The 17,791-nt window shown below is 38.7% G+C and overlaps 1 protein-coding gene and 1 long non-coding RNA gene across 9 annotated transcripts in view; both read left to right on the top strand.

Moving 5' to 3' along the window:
- The window catches only part of LOC309613787, a 32,455-nt gene extending 15,099 nt beyond the window's left edge, over positions 1 to 17,356 (top strand). The window contains exons 2-3 of the long non-coding RNA XR_014235876.1: positions 163 to 7,006; positions 7,319 to 17,356. This is a non-coding gene — a long non-coding RNA (uncharacterized lncRNA). The remainder of the gene's footprint in view (positions 1 to 162; positions 7,007 to 7,318) is intronic.
- Positions 1 to 17,791, top strand: part of PTPN1 (protein tyrosine phosphatase non-receptor type 1) — a 146,204-nt gene that overhangs the window by 100,581 nt on the left and 27,832 nt on the right. The gene's annotated exons all lie outside the window — the stretch shown is intronic.

Below are 17,791 nucleotides of genomic sequence, written 5' to 3'. Positions count from 1 at the left end.
TCGCGGCTTCTCTTGTTGCGGAGCACAGGCTCCAGACGCGCAGGCTCAGTAGTTGTGGCTCACAGGCCTAGTTGCTCCGCGGCATGTGGGATCCTCCCAGACCAGGGCTCGAACCCATGCCCCCTGCATTGGCAGGCAGATTCTCAACCACTGTGCCACCAGGGAAGCCCCCAGTCATATTTTAATTGAAATTTTTATTGAGATAATTACAGATTCATGTGCAGTTGTGAGAAATAATACAGAGAGGTCCCTTGTACACTTTGCCCAGTTTCCTTCACCATGATAACATTGTGCAAAACTGTAGTACGCTATCACAGCCAGGATATTGACATTGATAACAGTTTGTCCATCTTATCATATTTCTTCGGTTTTACTTGGGCTCATTTGTGTGTGCATTATTTGTTTCCCATAGACTCTTGTATTAGTAATGCTATTTTTTATGTGATTTCATTCTAGTTTTTTTTCTTTTCTGCCCTCAAAAAGCATTCCCTCTCCTAATCTTATATCCCTCTCATGCCATCGTGTGTTTTCTCTAAATTTGTTTCAAAAAGCAGCTACCTGTAAGAGAAATAAATAGATTAAAAATGGAATAGTCAGTCCGAATGTACTTTACCAGCTTACTGATTGTTTATAGACAGTTTAGCCAGTTTATAGTTTCTGGCCTTGCTGCTGAAAGATACTCTGGGTGGTTTCTAACCAAGAGAGAACCATATAGTGCCATTCAAAATAGACTGAAGTATCAACAGTGTCTGAAAAGGGCCTGACAGTGATGTAAATGTCAAGTTGCCTATAATTTAAGCACAACAGAGTAAGTAGAAGAATAAACATGTACCGGGAAAGTACAGGTAACAAAGGAGACTTAGAGATCTTTGCTGTTATTTCTTGAGCAAATATTCTTCTGAGGTCGTCTGTCTACTGACTCCCCCTATGTCGGACAAATAACCAAAAAGATAGTCACCACTTGGTTGCTGCATGTGTAGTCAGTTGATTTTCAGTGGTCATATGATTTTCATATGTGGTCTGGTTTTCAGTGTTGCTTGAATTTTCTCAATGCTTCCATTGAGAAAGTTCAGAAAATACCCCCAATTTTCAATTTTGGAGTAAAAAGGAAAGAAACGATAGAATATATGAAAAGTAAAAAGGAAGTTGTTTTAAAGTACTGTAACTGAGTTCAGAAAGCATGACTAGAGCAGGAGAGAAGCCAGGGTGAGTGATGCTAGTCATCAGGTGGCATGGGGTTGCTAAAAGCACATCAACCAGATAGGCAGCTTGAAAAAATTTAAAAGGAGGAGATAACTGCCAAGGAACTCTATCCAAGCAAATGGAAAAGACATGAGAAGAAAAACTAGTTAGGCATGATTGTCTTGTTAGAGTTTGGATAGTGAGAGAAGGGAGCTCTTTCTGTCCAGAATAGGATCTCTCAGTGGAGGTTAGGCTCTCACTAATGAAAAATAACTGTTGAGTTCTGGCTGGCCTTATTCAGCAGCTCTTAATAATTAAAATTTAATAACGTAAGAATATGTGGAAGCTACTTCAACAAGAGAATCTGTTTCTCAAACCTAACTGTTAAAATGCTGAAGTTGTTTTTATCTTAACCCAGCTGTTATTGAACATTATTTTGGAGGCTCTAGATAAAGTAATAAGATAAGAAAAGTAAATCATTGCTAAACAATTGGGAGAAACAGATTTATTCTATTTGCAATGTGATTGATCAATCTAGAAAACGAGTTTAAGAAAAATTTCGTGAGTAGATGAAGGTAGGTTAGATGGCTGGATAACAAGATTTTATCATAGAATAATATGTATAATGTGGGCCTATCTATGTAAAAACAAATAGTAAGAATTCATAAATAATTCATTATTTTAGAATTCATTGTTTATTTTGCATGTTTGGAGGAGTAGACAATACTAGACTGTTAACATTGGTTAAGTTTTTTCATTACATCTTTGTATTGTATACACTGGACATGTTATTTTTATAATTTTTGAGGAGGAATTTTATAATAAGTCTTTTAGTATTTAGGAATGCTTATATTTTCTAATGACTCCTTCTATACTAATATCTTTATTATATACCCCTAGTGCCCTCAGTTTTTGGGTATTACTGTGGTTCCCTTCTGTGAGCCGTATTGAAGTTACCTAGTAATCAACTATTCTTCCCTTCCCTCTCCCCCCAGCATCTGATTTGAAGTATTCTCAGTTGCTATCTGAAGAGTCTCAGTCAATATCCATAAAACTATTAGCAAGATTATTCTCTTTTTTAAAAACTCTTCCTGTTCTGCCTTCCACACTCCCTTTGGTGGTTGTACTCTACATTATATAGTACACCGTCTCCCTTACAGCCATCCTTTTATCTTAGACCTACTAGTAAATATTAATGCTCACTATCAGTTGTTCCCTAAATCTCTCTAGTCATTTTGGTTGCCTGATGCTCATTCTCTACTAGATTCTTCAGGAATGGTTTATAGAAACAACATTCTGGGAATTAACAGTGCACATTCATAACAGTTTGTCTGCAGCTTTAATATTTGAAGACCATATGGTCTGTATATAAAAATCTTTGGATCACATTTTATTTCCTTAAGTAATTTAAATATGTTATTCCACTGTCTTGTGGTATAAAGCATTGCTGTGGATGTTTGATGGTCTAATTTTTTGCCATTAAAAGTGACTTGGTCTTTTTGCTAGATTCCCAAAGGATTTTTAAAAAGTTTTAATTCAAAGTGTAATCATTTATTAAATCATATCTTGCTGTTGGCCATTTTGGGTCCAAGAAGAATTCTTCCCCCAAATCAATGTGTTCTTTCAATGTATAGTTTCAAACCTTTTCTTTTTTTAATTTCAGAAGAGTCTTAAATTCAAGCTTTCAGTATTTCTTTTGTTACATTGCTTTGATTTCCTTCTCAGGGACTCAGCCTGTTGTGTGTATGTTTGATCTTCTTTGCCTATCATTTATTTCTTTCACTTCCTCTCAAAAATTTTAAAATCTTTATAATTTGCTTTAAAAACATATGAAAAATTATTAAATATGATTTTAAATTTTAAAAAAATATAATTTCAAACTTACAGAACAATTATAACAGTACAAGGAACCTATTTCTCTTTGGTTACTTCTTTTTGAATTTCTTTTTGTTAAACTCTCCTGTTTTCTGTTTCCTTTAAGGCATTAAACGTGTTTATTTGCTCTTGTGTTCCTCCTTGTTTTGTCTTCATTTCTGAAAATATTTTCTTCTTTTCTTTTTAATTTTTTCCTGATTTCTTTCACTTCTCTTTTCAGATCATTCTTTTTTCCAGTTACTTTGGTTCTTAAGTTCTCATTCTCATTTATGTTGTTCTTCCATAGCTTCTACCATTTTCTTAGTTTCTTGTTGGATTAGTTTCATCTTTTGTGGGCATCTTTCTAGCCTACTTTTGTCTTCTGTAGGGATATTGTTTGTCCCTTATTCTCTTTCATATATTAATGCTGTGTGGAACTCAACTGTTCCTTGTCTACTGACCGTTTTTAAGTGAACAGTTTCCTGGTAGTTTTAGGAAGGAAGGGGTGGGTCAGATAGATGTTCTAGCACAGGGCTCTCAGGCTCCCTCTTTAGCTGGCTTTGTGAAGTGATTTTTTAAAGCATCTTGTGTTTCTAAGATCTGCTTCCCCTATTCTTCCCATTTTTACCTATTATCTCAGCCTTCTCTTTCCTTTGCCCCTTTTGTCTGTATCTTGCTCAATTTGTTCTACTCCAAGAAGCTTCTCCTCCATGCAGGCTATGTCTTACTTAGAAGGTCTTAATTTTGAGAGTCTGTAGGGCCTAGGCTGACCCAGCACCTTGGGGAGGGGGAGCCTGGGGATGCCTGTGAATTGGAGCCTACAGGATCTGCTCCTAGTTTGGCTGCTCACACAAGTTGGCCTGTCACAATTCCCAGTGAGACCTGATGATTTGGGGTTCTCCTGGTCACAGCCATCAGAAGCCCCTGTTGTCTTGATTGTCCTTCCTCCCACACAAATGCTGATACCACATGGGTCTTAACAGCTGGGTGTCCCCCACTTCCTTGTACTTTCAGAGTCATAAGGGTGCCTTGTCTCTGGTTTTGTTTTAGTTGTTGTCTGAGGGGTTCTCTGTGTTGGTTTGGCTATCCTGTTGCTCCGTTTGTTTATTTATTTATTATTTATTTTTGGCTGCGTTGGGTCTTCGTTGCTGCCCATGGGCTTTTCTCTAGTTGTGGTGAGCGGGGGCTACTCTTCATTGTAGTGTGTGGGCCTCTCTTCTCTTGTTGCGGAGCACGGGCTCTAGGCGTGCAGGCTTCAGTAGTTGTGGCGCGCGGGCTCAGTAGTTGTGGCTCACGGGCTCTAGAGCACAAGCTCAGTAGTTGTGGCACACAGGGCTTAGTTGCTCCACGGTATGTAGGATCTTCCTGGACCAGGGATTGAACCTGTGTCTCCTGCCTTGGCAGGCGGATTCTTAACCACTGTGGCACCAGGGAAGTCCTCCATTTATTTTTATGGGGATTCAGGGAGAGTGGAAAACTGTGCCACTGCTGCCACCGTCTTCCCAGAATCATAAAGCCAGAGTAATCGCTCAAAAACACATATCCGATTATATCATTCCTCCCTACTTTAAAAAAAACTTGAGTTGCAAGAATCCTTCACAAAAACTTTCAAACATATAGAAATAGGCTAGTATAATGAACCCCTAACGTATTCGTCACCCAGTTTCAATAATTAAAAACTCATGGCTCATCTTTTTTCCTCTGTATCCCCTACCCATTAACCCCTCCCAGCTCTAATTTATTTTGAAATAAATCCAAACATCATAACAAATACTTTAAAAAAAAATTGAACACTCAGGGATCAGAGGAGCCAGAACCACGTCTGCTTTGTACTTGGAGAGGAAAGTGAAATGTCAAGGAAAGCTGATGTTACCATCCAGGGTCTGGGCTGAGGGACCATCAGCCTGGAAATACATTCGGAGTACGACCTTAGGGAGCTGATCATCATATCGAGCTCTGCTAGGCACAAGGGGCTAGGAAGACAGCACTTGCCATTCCTACCTGAATATTGTTTGCAGCAATTGTTTGAGGGCCCCGGTGGGTCTTGATTTAGGAGTGCTGAGTGCTGACCACGCTCAGTCCCTCCTCAGCCTGGCTCGGGGGCTCCATGCAAAAGCCTTCCTGCTATTCCAGCCCTTGACCTGCTCCTCCCTAGTTTGTAGGGAGCCTAGATTTCATCTCAGATGGAATGTAGCCTTCTCCAGGAGTGTACCGCATCAGAAAATCGTGCTGCCTGCAGGAGAAGTAGAGGGGAAGAGGCACATCCTTCCAAGAAATGTTTCTCTCACACCCAGCCATTCCCTGGGTATCATAGCAGGAAATTACTCATTACTGGGAAATCACCCCTGACCTTTCTGTTGAGGAAGTCAAAGAGAGAGCAGAGTTCTCAAAGTTAGTTGGGTCACTGGTGCTTTCTTCTTGCATTCATTATTTGTTTTCCACTGCCATCCTCATGCTATCTCTATTTTCATAATTCCAAATTCATATCTCACCTTGGTTCGTTCTGACATGTTTAGCCCACTCATTCAGTGGATCCTTATTGAGGGCCCTGTGTCTGCAGGAGTCGTGCTCTGCTGGTGAACAAGCTAGACCTCAAGTGTCTGCTCTTTTGAGCTGAGGAGGCTCAGACAGCAATCTCTCTTGGAAAGCCTCTGCAGCCCTGTTGAGCGGAGGCAAGTTTAGGAAGTGTTATGTGTGTGCCCTGTGCACCCCTAGGAGTCTGGGCACACAGACCTGGGTCGCAGACCACTTTCGTGTGGTGTGGGCCCACTCTCTCCTCTCTGACCTTTGGTGTGATGGCGAGGGCTTGGAGAGTGACACAGGCAGCAGACTTTGGGGTTGCTCCAACGGAGAATGGCCATCCTTTCTCCACCCCAGCCTTCATTGCTAAGGTTTCCTTTCAAGCAACAGTGCTGGGACAGACTAGGCAAAACAGCTTGGATATAGCTGTATGATGTATCTTCTCCCCTTAATGCCAACCACAGTTGGCAAGGAGAGGCAACAGGTCAGCAGTGACAGAAAGAGCTCTTTCCTCTGCACCAGATGTGGCTGCTCCACAGTTACTCCTGAATTTACTATTTTCATTTTTACCAGCTCTTCTCGTTGCCTTTCCCTTCTTCCTGTGAATAGATTTCGCCTCTGAGCAGGACTTTCTACTCAGTAGCATTGTTTGTGGCCACAGGCGGTCTTCCCCCACCGAGTGGGAACTCACTGAGGACAGGGACCACGACAGAGCCACCTGCCCCGTCAACACTTGGTACAACCTGAAACGCAAGAAAAAAAATTGGTTGCAAGTACAGTGATAGCAATGTTGCAGTCTTGGCTCTGAAGGTGATCCTCAAAACTTGACTTTGGCATCGTATGTAAGGGTTTGCTTTAAAAAATATACTTGGGTGGTGAGACCAATTACCTTTAAAATAATTTTACATTTCTGGCTTTTTAACTATCCTGTTCTCTAATGAACATATCTCACTGAAACTTTCCACTGTTTGCTCTGAGTAATCTTGTTTACTTGAAGATTGCTTTACAGTGCAGTAAGAAAACATTCTAATCGTGAGTTTTGTTCAAGTTTAGGCATTGCTGTTACATGAAAATGTCACTAGACTTAGTGTCCCTAAAGTTCTTTATTTATCCTGATTTTTGCAAAATGTTTGATTTATTTGGTCCTAGGGATTTATTTTCCTGTTAACCCAATGAAGATGTCGTCATTTTGTGAGCCTTGGGGAGAAGAGTGCCTAGCTATTGTAGTATGTTTAAAGGATATTACTTCTACAATAGCTTCAGTTATTTATTTAATAATAGTGACCCTAGGTCTGTCTCTAGCAATATGTGTATGGATTTTGGTTCCTATATAGTTTTAGTTGTAGCATTGAGATGTTGAGCAAATCCTCTTGAGGAAGTATTTGGCATCAGTCAGCCTTCTAAAAACTGATCATATGTTATTAGCAGAGGTTTACTGCCTCCTTTCATTGTATAGAAAATGTATTTTTTTTTTAAATTTTATTTATTTATTTATTTATTTATGGCTGTGTTGGATCTTTGTTTCTGTGCGAGGTCTTTCTCTAGTTGTGGCAAGCGGGGGCCACTCTTCATCGCGGTGCGCAAGCCTCTCACTATTGCGGCTTCTCTTGTTGCGGAGCACAGGCTCCGGACGCGCAGGCTCAGTAATTGTGGCCCACGGGCCCAGTTGCTCCGCGGCATGTGGGATCTTCCCAGACCAGGGCTCGAACCCGTGTCCCCTACATTGACAGGCAGACTCTCAACCACTGCGCCACCAGGGAAGCCCTAGAAAATGTATTTTTTATGTATCCAGTTCTAAGAAGGCAGATGACCAAAAGATCATGCAGCTGTTGCCCAAGGCTTATGGCTGGAGGGGAGGAAGGGATAGAACCATTTTAAAGCAATTGCATCTCCCTAAATATGTCAGGGAGATGGGAAGATGTTCTAATTTGATTTGTTGACATACAGGTATTTTATGCTGGATCTTGTTTGAAGTAGTTACTCTGAAAGTTGCTTTTTATTTAAATACACTTAATAAATTAAAATTTGCTTTGACAAAAGTTAAAAAGTTAGAAGTCAGGTAACTGACATGGAGAACTATGCTTTTTAAAAAATAGTCTCCTTATGGACATGGTGAACAGAAATAATTTAATGTTTTAATTTTTTCTTCTATTTCACTACACGTTTATACGCATAATAATGCATACCATATAAATATGGGGGAAAAATTTTGTGCCAGAGCCATCCTGCCTACTCTTTCCTTACAGAAGAACAAAGTAACAGTATTCATTTTAACTATAGAAATACTATTGTGGGTTTTTTTAATTCCCTATATTTTAATCTCCTGAGTTCCTCTTGATCTTTAATTTGCTAAATAGTTGGAAAGAATGTATCTAGCCTGCATTAATCTTCTTAAAAAAACACAACTCTACCTAGTTGTAATGGTTCATCTTTCTCTTAAAAATAGTGATTTGTTCACTCTGAAATCTGAATGATCAGCTGCAGCTGCATTTTGTTCCTATTTGAGTTTAGGGAGAAGGGAGGAAGAAGCACTCTGTAATATACAATTTGAACTACTGTAATAGACAGACACAAAGGTTAGCATAGTGGAACTGTTAAGCTGACAGAACCGGAAGAAACACCTATTCTTAGCATAGTTTGAGATTTAAAGGCAATATAATGGGTATAGTTGAAAATTGTAGAAGGAAAATAAACCAGATGGATTAAGATTAAATTTTTTTTCTAAATTGTTACTACCATACTGAGGAAGAGGACTTTCTACCATTAGAAGCAATAAAGGAAATCGCAGAGGGAAAGGTCAGTAGGTTTGAATACTTAAAAATTTAAAACTACTTTAAAACTCTTTATTACTTAGGTAATGCATATGCGCTGTAGAAAACAATTGGAAAACAATAGAAAATAAAAATCACTCATAATTCTGCCAAGTGGCAGCTCTGTTGTTATTATAATGACATTTTATGATAATCCTCCCACACTTAAAATTTTTTTATTTAGGGGAAATTAAATTTAAATGTGCAAACAAATAAATTGGCAAAGTGGTTTCTCAGGATAGACAAAGAATTGATGGCTTTAAAATATGTAAAGGGCTTACATGAGTACAAAAAATACTAATATTCTCAAAGATTGGTAGGCAAAGGACAGAGACCGTCACTCTGTGTTCATCATTCAGCAGACGTTGAGTGCCTGCTGGTCAAGTTAAAGTAGTGTTTACTGTGCACAAAAACGGCTGTTGGAAGGGACAGACATGCCATACTGTCGTCTGTATGTTTAATTCCAACATCTTGAGGCATAATCAAGATATAAATGAAATTGTATGGAAAAACATTTTTCTTTAGTTGAATTTTTTCAAAAATAATGAAGAAGAGTGTATTTATGAACTTGAGATGGGCAACTGTTTCTTAAACAAGACACCCCACAAAAACTAACGATAGAGGAAAAGATTGATAAATTGAACTACATTGACATTAAGAACTTCTCTTCAATAGGAGAAAATATTTGCAAATGAAGCAACTGACAAAGGATTAATCTCCAAAATTTACAAGCAGCTCATGCAGCCCAATATCAAAAAAACAAACAACCCAATCCAAAAATGTGCGGAAGACCTAAATAGACATTTCTCCAAAGAAGATATACAGATGGCCAACAGACACATGAAAGAATGCTCAACATCACCAATCAGCAGAGAAATGCAAATCAAAACTACAGTGAGGTATCACCTCACACCAGTCAGAATGGCCATCATCAAAAAGTCTACAAACAATAAATGCTGGAGAGGGTGTGGAGAAAAGGGAACCCTCTTGCACTGTTGGTGGGAATGTAAACTGATACAGCCACTATGGAGAACAGTATGGAGGTTCCTTAAAAAACCAAAAATAGAACTACCATACAACGCAGCAATCCCACTACTGGGTATATACCCTGAGAAAACCATAATTCAAAAAGAGCCATGTACCACAATGTTCATTGCAGCTCTGTTTACAGTAGCCAGGACATGGAAGCAACCTAAGTGTCCATCGACAGATGAATGGATAAAGAAGATGTGGCGCATATATACAATGGGATATTACTCAGCCATAAAAAGAAACGAAATTGAGTTATTTGTAGTGAGGTGGATGGACCTAGAGTCTGTCATACAGAGTGAAGTAAGTCAGAAAGAGAAAAACAAATACCGTATGCTAACACATATATATGGAATCCAAAAAAAAAAAAAAAAAAGGTTCTGAAGAACCTAGGGGCAGGACAGGAATAAAGACACAGAAGTAGAAGATGGACTTGAGGACACGGGGAGTGGGAAGGGTAAGCTGGGACGAAGTGAGAGAGTGGCATGGACATATATACACTACCAAATGTAAAATAGATAGCTAGTGGGAAGCAGCCGCATAGCACAGGGAGATTAGCTCGGTGCTTTGTGTCCACCTAGAGGGGTGGGATAAGGAGGATGGGAGGGAGATGCAAGAGGGAGGAGATATGGGGATATATGTATATGTATAGCTGATTCACTTTGTTATAAAGCAGAAACTAACACACCATTGTAAAGCAATTATACTCCAATAAAGATGTTAAAAAAAAAAAAAAGAACTTCTCTTCATCAAAAGACACCATTAACATTGGGTTGTTTGCAGAAGTGGCCCCAAATTCCTCCCATCCCTGTCTGTCAACGTTCATGCCCCTCTGAATGTGACTCTCACCAAGAGGTGGACAATCACTTTTGAATTTGTGCTTGGCCACGTGACAAGCTTTGGCCAGTAGAATGTTGGTGATCATGACACAAGCAGAGGCCTAAAAAAAATACAGGCATACCTCATTTTATTGCACTTTGCTTTATTGTGGTTTTTACAAATTAAAGGTTGGTGGCAACCCTGTGTCAAACAAGTCTACTGGCACCAGTTTCCCAACAACATTTGCTCACTTTGTGTGTCACATATTGGTAATTCTTGCAATATTTCAAACTTTTTCATTATTCTTATATTTGTTGTGGTGATCCATGCTCAGTGATCTTTGATGTTACTAATGCAAAAAGATTACAACTCACTGAAGGCTCAGCTCATGGTTAGCATTTTTTAAGCAATAAGTATTTTTAAATCAAGGTATGTACATTGTTTTTTTCAGACATAATGCTTTTGCACACTTTATAGACTATTATAATATGACCATAACTTTTATATGCACTGAGAAACCAAAAATTCATGTGACTCACTTTATTGCGATATTCGCTTTATTGTTGTGGTCTGGAACTGAACCTGCAGTGTCTCTGTACTTGCATATTGGGCCTTGCCCTTTCTTGCTGCTTTTGGGAATTCTACAATGACTACAGTGTGAACAAACCCAGGCTAGCCTGTTGGATTCTAGCCTGTTGGATGATGAACGACACTGACCTGATTACTGCCATCACCCTTGTCAACAGCCAGCCAAGCACCAGGTTTGTAAGTGAGGCCAGTGGGCCACCAGTGATCACAAATGCATATGGTGAGCCCAGCCAACAGTACATGGAACAGAGACAAGCCATCCCAGCTAAGCTTAGCTCAAATGGCCAACCTCTAGAATCAAGAGCAAATAAGTTGTTGTAAGCCCTGTGTTTTGGGGTGGTTAGATATGTGTATCAGTTGGCTTTTGCCAACATTTGCAGTGTGTGTGACCACCAAAGGGCTTGTGCCCAGAATACATAAAGAATACTGCATATCATTAAGAAAAAGACAACAGCCTAATAGAAAAAAAGTGGACAAAGGCTACATATGATATCATTCCAACTGTATGACGTTTCTGGAAAAAGCAAAACTATGGAAACAGTAGCAAGATCAATGGTTGCCAGGGGTGTGCCAGGAGAGAGGGAGGGATGAATAGGTAGAGCACGGGGGTTTTAGGCCAGTGCAAATACTCTGTTTAATGGAGGATACATGTCATTATAAATTTGTCAAAATCCACATAATGTACAAAACAAAGAGTGAACCTTCTTCAGAACACTTCGAGGGCTCCTCTGGCCTGTAGCAGTAGTATCTTGCTCTGGTATTACTACTTTTCCAGGTGTCTTATAAGCAGGTGTGACATGTAACATCGATGCTGATGTTATGATAAGTTACTTAAAAAACAAATGGCTGTAGAGTCATTCACAGAATGTTACTTTCATTTGCTGCATTCAGATGTTTTCTTAATTAGGAATTTCAAGTAACTCTGAGTATTGCATGACTTCTTAGTGGAGAAAACAGATAGAAAGCCACAGGCTATGGGCTCACATGGGTTTTTGTCTCCTGTAACCTTATGATTAGACTAGCATGTCTTGGTGTGGTAAGTAGTAAGCATTCACTGAACTGTTGATTTTATTAATAAAAAGTCCTCTCACACCAAATTGGCCCAAAGAGATTTTTCTCCTGAAGCCCTGAAGTTTTTAAGACTGTTGCTGTTTATTCAGCAACATCCTAAATTATCTTTATGTAGTAGAGTTGCATCTCACACTAGATTGAGGTCTAAAAAAAGACAAGAAATCTGTGTATAGATCAGATTATCCTTAATTTACCCATAATGTATGGTGCATGTGGTTTTATGCATACAGCCTGGTACCATTGTTCTCAGGCACAGTTCAGTGCTAGAACCCTTAATCTAAGCCACAGGAGGAAGCAAAAAGAAATGCAGGTGCAGATAGAGTTTGGGGCTTCTGAACCACTCCTTCTGCCTTTCCAAGAATGATCAGATCCTTGGTGGTGGGGAGGGGGTGTAGGTAGAGTATCCACTTGCTCAGGGCTTTAATCCTTCTGTTTTACTGTTAATTCTTGATGAATAGTCATGGATGTGTTTGTGTGAGATACACGTGACAGTGCCTAGCTGAGAACCTAGCGCCTGTTTATCTAGCTGTTCATCTTCGTATCCTTATTGCCTGCCACATAGTCAGTGCTCAATAAATATTTGGATGAATTGCAGGGACTCAAACACTGACTCTAAACCTTGCTTCTTTAATCCACATACACAGAGTTCTTTGGAAAGCAGGCAGAAGAGCTTGGTCACCTGCTTCCTCTCTTCCCCAAATTGTCATTTTATCTTTGTGGCTTCAGTAAAAAACTATCACTTCATAATGCTTTTGGGCATTGGTCACGTCTTTCCTCGTCAACCCTAATCCCCGAAATGGTATGTAGAAAAGTACATTTACATCTAGAAAGTATTTAGAAAACTCATATGGTTGATAACAATAATGCAAAAGCCTTTTCTTTGGTTATGGTACAGAATCTTGTACTGCTCTTGGAATATTAAAGAAATGCTTAACCAAAGCTAGTTTCATTTTGACATTCTGTTTCCCTCCCATTTACACTCCCAAATTATACACAGAATATCATCAGTTTCATAAGTATGGTTCTGTTACTTCAGAGCAGGAATATCGTGTAGGTTCCTAAGGTCCCTCCCTGTGACTACTGAGCTTAGGGAAATTAACCGTGGAGGGAGGAAGCTGGTGGTTGGCAATCTGGTTCCATGTAAACGAAGGTGTAAACCTTCCACTTTCAGATGTCTGCCAACTACTTGTGTCCTTAGTCAGCTGTACCACTGTCCTCGGCAAAGTGCCAGAACCCCAGGGCCTGAACACTTAAACTGTCCTTATGGAAAGCAGAAGGTAAACAAAACAGAAGTGAAAGTAGATTCAATTTTTTAGACTGTTCTCTTACAGGAATGGTTTTGTGGTTCTCAGCATTAAAAAAAAAATACTTGTTCCAATATGTTTCATTGACATCAATTACTGTAAGTCTGATTCATTTTCTGCCTATTGATTTCTGCCCAAGGTGAAATTTATGACATTTAACAGAAAACATAAGTGATTTAAAAAAACAAAAAACAGATACTTTAAGGGTTGTAAAAATAAGGTTTAAAGTCAGTGGCACTTGCAAACGCAATTTTTATATTTCTTTGTTAACTATTCAGCTGTGTAAAAATTAAATAAATGACAATGTTAACGTTCTGTTAAGCTTCCAAGAGATATTGTAATTTACTTTGAAGATTTTTTATCCTTACTATTTTGCAGCTTTACTCTGACCCTAACGTGTGGGTACTGATTTATATTTTAGGGGTGTGCTGGGGCTGCTCTATGCTCTGTGTCTCTGAATTGCTCCTTCACATCTCCTATTTCTCCATGCTGTGTTCCTCTGCTTTCAAAGTACCCATCCTTTGTGTTCAGTGTAGAGTTTTTATCTTCATCTGTTAAGGTTTGTTGTTGTTGTTTAAATTTCAGTGATTGTCAATTCCATTTCCAAGATTTCTCATTTGTTCTTTCCTATCCACTTATTCTGGCTTCATTCCTCCCTAGATTTATTTATAACATCTTTTTTATACATGGTTCCTTTATTTATCCCTGATCTCAAATATATTTATCTTTAAAGCGCCTGACAGGCTAACAATAAATTTCTTGTGGAATAGATTTATTTTTCTAGTTGATTTGTTGGCTATCTTTTTCAGAACTAGTCATCTTCTGTTTTTTTGGTACCTTGCTTGCAGATCACTTTGAGTGGGAGGCCTGTTTTTTTCATTTGTTCTTGTTCTGTTTTTGAGCCTAGCTGTGCCTTTGTGCTTTTCTTTATATTTAATCAACCCTCGCTTTGTGTTCAGAGCAGAGGGTGCACATCAGAGCGTGAAATTGGTCCCACCGTCTCCACCAGATGGTTCCCCTTTGTGAAGGGTACTCCACACTTTCCATTCCTGCCTTCATCCTCTCATTTGTGGGGAATTTGTAAAACAATTTGATTATGCTTTTTTCCATGTTGTTTTCCAAATGTACATAATTGTTCTGGTCGTGATTTGTAACTCCATTTTCTTTTAACCTTACCCCCGACCGGTGTACAAGATGACCCAACATTTCCTCAAGCTCTGGAAGGGATGATTATTGTATATCCTGCTGCCTTTTAAATGCTGGCCAGTTTTGTTCCTTCCTCTCTCCCCCTCTTTCTCTTTCAACTACCACGTAAGAGTCTTAGGTTCTTGGTTTACTTTTCATCATCTTTTTCTGTTCAGTACATAATCATTTTAAATTTTAAACCAAAGCAAGCTTGGTGCTTGTTAGCTAAATTTTAAGCTGCTTCTTTATTATCTAAGTGTTGTAGTTTATCTTAAAATTTAACAATATTGAGTATGTGACTTCCCGTGTATTGATTATATAAACAGATAAATATAATAAAATATTTTCCTAAGGTTTTTATAGTAAATTATATTGTTCCATTAACTAGTATAAAGAATACAGCATTGCTTTCAACTTGAAAGACATTAAACTTCTGACTTTGATAATTTGTGTATTTCTCAGAGTATACTTTGTTATACAGAAATTTTATATTCTCATTTAAATGAGATTTATGAATAACGAAATTTGTTCAACACATGTTATTTTGAAGAGTTGGTTGCTAAAATTTTAGTCTAGCCACCCCTCCCCCCCCATTTCTATATATATCTCCCTATTCAGTGGTGACTACTGCAAGAGTTCCAGGAAATGTACACCCTGTATGTTCACTTATTGCATTTTAAATTATTGCCTTTACTGTACTTCTGCATTTCCCTTCAGTCTAGCTCTGTCTATTTCTGAGAGCCAGTAGCTTCCATAAAATACTAGATAACGGCCGGAGCAATCAAATTAGGCAACCATTTGTAAAATGGGGGTGCGGGGGAGCATAGAAGATGCTGAAGGTGCTAAGGGACTTGTAGTTCACTTCAGTTCTAGCAAATAAAAGGTACCACTGGAGTTTTTTCTTCCTTTAGACTTTTAAAACAGATGGCTGTCTGAACCATCTAAAAATAACCCTTTTTGCTTTGAATCCATGTTTTAGTAACTCTTTTGGTTCTCTCTTGTCAGGAGGCCGTGTGACTCAACTGCACAGCAAAATAATAATAATAATAAAATGATTGGAAAGCAGGATTGGACCAGACATTTGCTTAAACATATTCCCTTTCAAGAACATTTCTGCTCCATAAAATGAAGCAGATTGGTATGGAGTTAAGGACTCTTTGAGCTTTGGGGACCTTTGGAATCATCCCTTAATTCCATCACTAGAATTAGGTTGAGTGCCTACTCTGAGCCTGGGCCGGTGCTAGGAGGGGTGACAGAGGTGAGGGTCTAGGCCCTTCCCAGCAGACTCCCAGCTTTAACAAGTTGCTGGCTCCACCTCATCACTCTCGAATAGTTTTAAGAGAAATATGCATTTTACTGTAGAGCCAATAAGAGACATTCACCCTATTCTGGGACTAAAGAGAAAAAAGTGTTAAAACCAAAATCGCTAGGTTTAACTTAACAAAGTGCTATAAACCTGAAAATATTTCTGCAAGGCTGGATTGGCTTTTATGCCTATGTGTTTTCAAAAATAGAAATCTCAAATAAAAAATTACCAGCTTTTCACCCAAGTTTGACTTTTTGCCTAATTGGATTTGGGAGGTATTTGAATAATGGATCATGAGCTTTCCTGTAAATACAGAAATTGATTCACTCTGGGCCCTAATTCATTCCAGAATTACCAGAGCTTTATAAGCATGTTATATCCCTTTGTACTCACTGGGAGGTCATCTGTTATCTTGTTAAGTGAGTGTAGGAAGATGGGAAATAAAGAACTAGCTTTAGAAACTATGCAGGTAATGTCAGTTTCTGCCCTGCTCACTTCCTTGCCTCTTAAGATTTCCAGTTCAGATGTTTTGTTTAAACTTCATCAAGCATTTTGTAGCCCAGCTTTCTAGCCCAGCTAAATCATAATTTTGGAAGAACTTGCTTTTTTCCTCTCATGAAAGTGGTTCACTATAGAGATGAGTCAGATCATTTTGGGTGCCCAGTGCCTATATAAAATGATACAGTGTAATTTAAACCATTTGCCTGTAAGCTTTGACCAAACTTGAGCTCTGCTTCGGTAGCACATCATCAGATTTATTCTCCAAGAGAGCATGAACGTTTGACGTCCATTACATACGATGTTTCATTCTATGACATTTCTGAAACCTACACTAAGAATAGGAAGTAAGCTTCTAAAAAGCCAGTAAAGAACTGTCCAAGGGAAGGAAATGGTTAGGTTATCTATTTGTTGGTATATTTATTTTCCCACTGGTAAAATTTCTAAGTTAGTGTGATCCATCCCTGAAATTATGAGGTACACTTTGAATGATTCTTGATATGTTCAGTGGGTATTTTTTAGGGGATGCTTCTGGGAATATGTTTCATGGCAAGTTTATTGTTTCCTTTTTGGCTTGGCTCCTCAATTTACCCAGCGTTCATCTTTTCATCATCAGCTTTAAGGCCTTTATTTTATTCTCTGTGTGGAAATTTTACATACTTTGGTAGATTATTTAATCTTTGGTCAGAGTAATCAAAGATCTTTTAGCGATACTTCATGCTTGGGATGAAAGTCTCCCTAAACTTCTTCATTAGTCCGGGATCTGCTTTTTCTACAGCTGTTAGAAGGTTAGCTTACCTTTGATACAGTTTTAGAATATAGAAATCTTGTTTTACTGTAGTTCTGTGATACAGTAGTTTATCTGCTTTCTTCTAAACCACCATTGGTAGTTACTTTTAATTTTAAAGGTACTTTATCACTCCTCAATTTTAAGACTCTAATCCTGGCATTTTATTTTACTGAATGAAATGTAAACACTTGTATTCAAAGCATGCATATATTTCCCATATGCCATTCTAAAATAGAGAAACACTTAAACTGGGTATATTTTATTATTTATAAATTGTACCTCAAAGCTGGTCAGAAAAACTAATTGAAATACATACTTAAGATCTATGCATTTTGCTCTATGAGTATACTTTAATTTTAGAATCTCTTTTTAAAAAAGTATTGTGTGAATAACTCCTATTTTTTTTTTTAACATGGATTTAATTAATTAATCTATTTATTTATTTTTGGCTGTGTTGGGTCTTCGTTTCTGTGCGAGGGCTTTCTCTAGTTGTGGCAAGCGGGGGCCACTCTTCATCGTGGTGCGCGGGCCTCTCACTATCGCAGCCTCTCTTGTTGCGGAGCACAGGCTCCAGACGCGCAGGCTCAGTAGTTGTGGCTCACGGGCCTAGTTGCTCCATGGCATGTGGGATCTTCCCAGACCAGAGCTCGAACCCGTGTCCCCTGCATTGGCAGGCAGATTCTCAACGACTGCGCCACCAGGGAAGTCCCAATAACTCCTATTTTTATTAGGTATCTCCAAGTTTTGCTGTGTTCTCTCTCACCAAAAAAGTACAGATTAATAAATCCTTTGGGTGAATAAAATCAATTGCACACTGTTGTTGCTATTTTGGCCC

This window comes from Balaenoptera borealis (assembly GCF_965194805.1).
Source record: "Balaenoptera borealis genome assembly, chromosome: 16".
In the NCBI taxonomy this organism is placed as follows: domain Eukaryota; kingdom Metazoa; phylum Chordata; class Mammalia; order Artiodactyla; family Balaenopteridae; genus Balaenoptera; species Balaenoptera borealis.
This window is presented reverse-complemented; position numbering and strand designations above follow the sequence as displayed.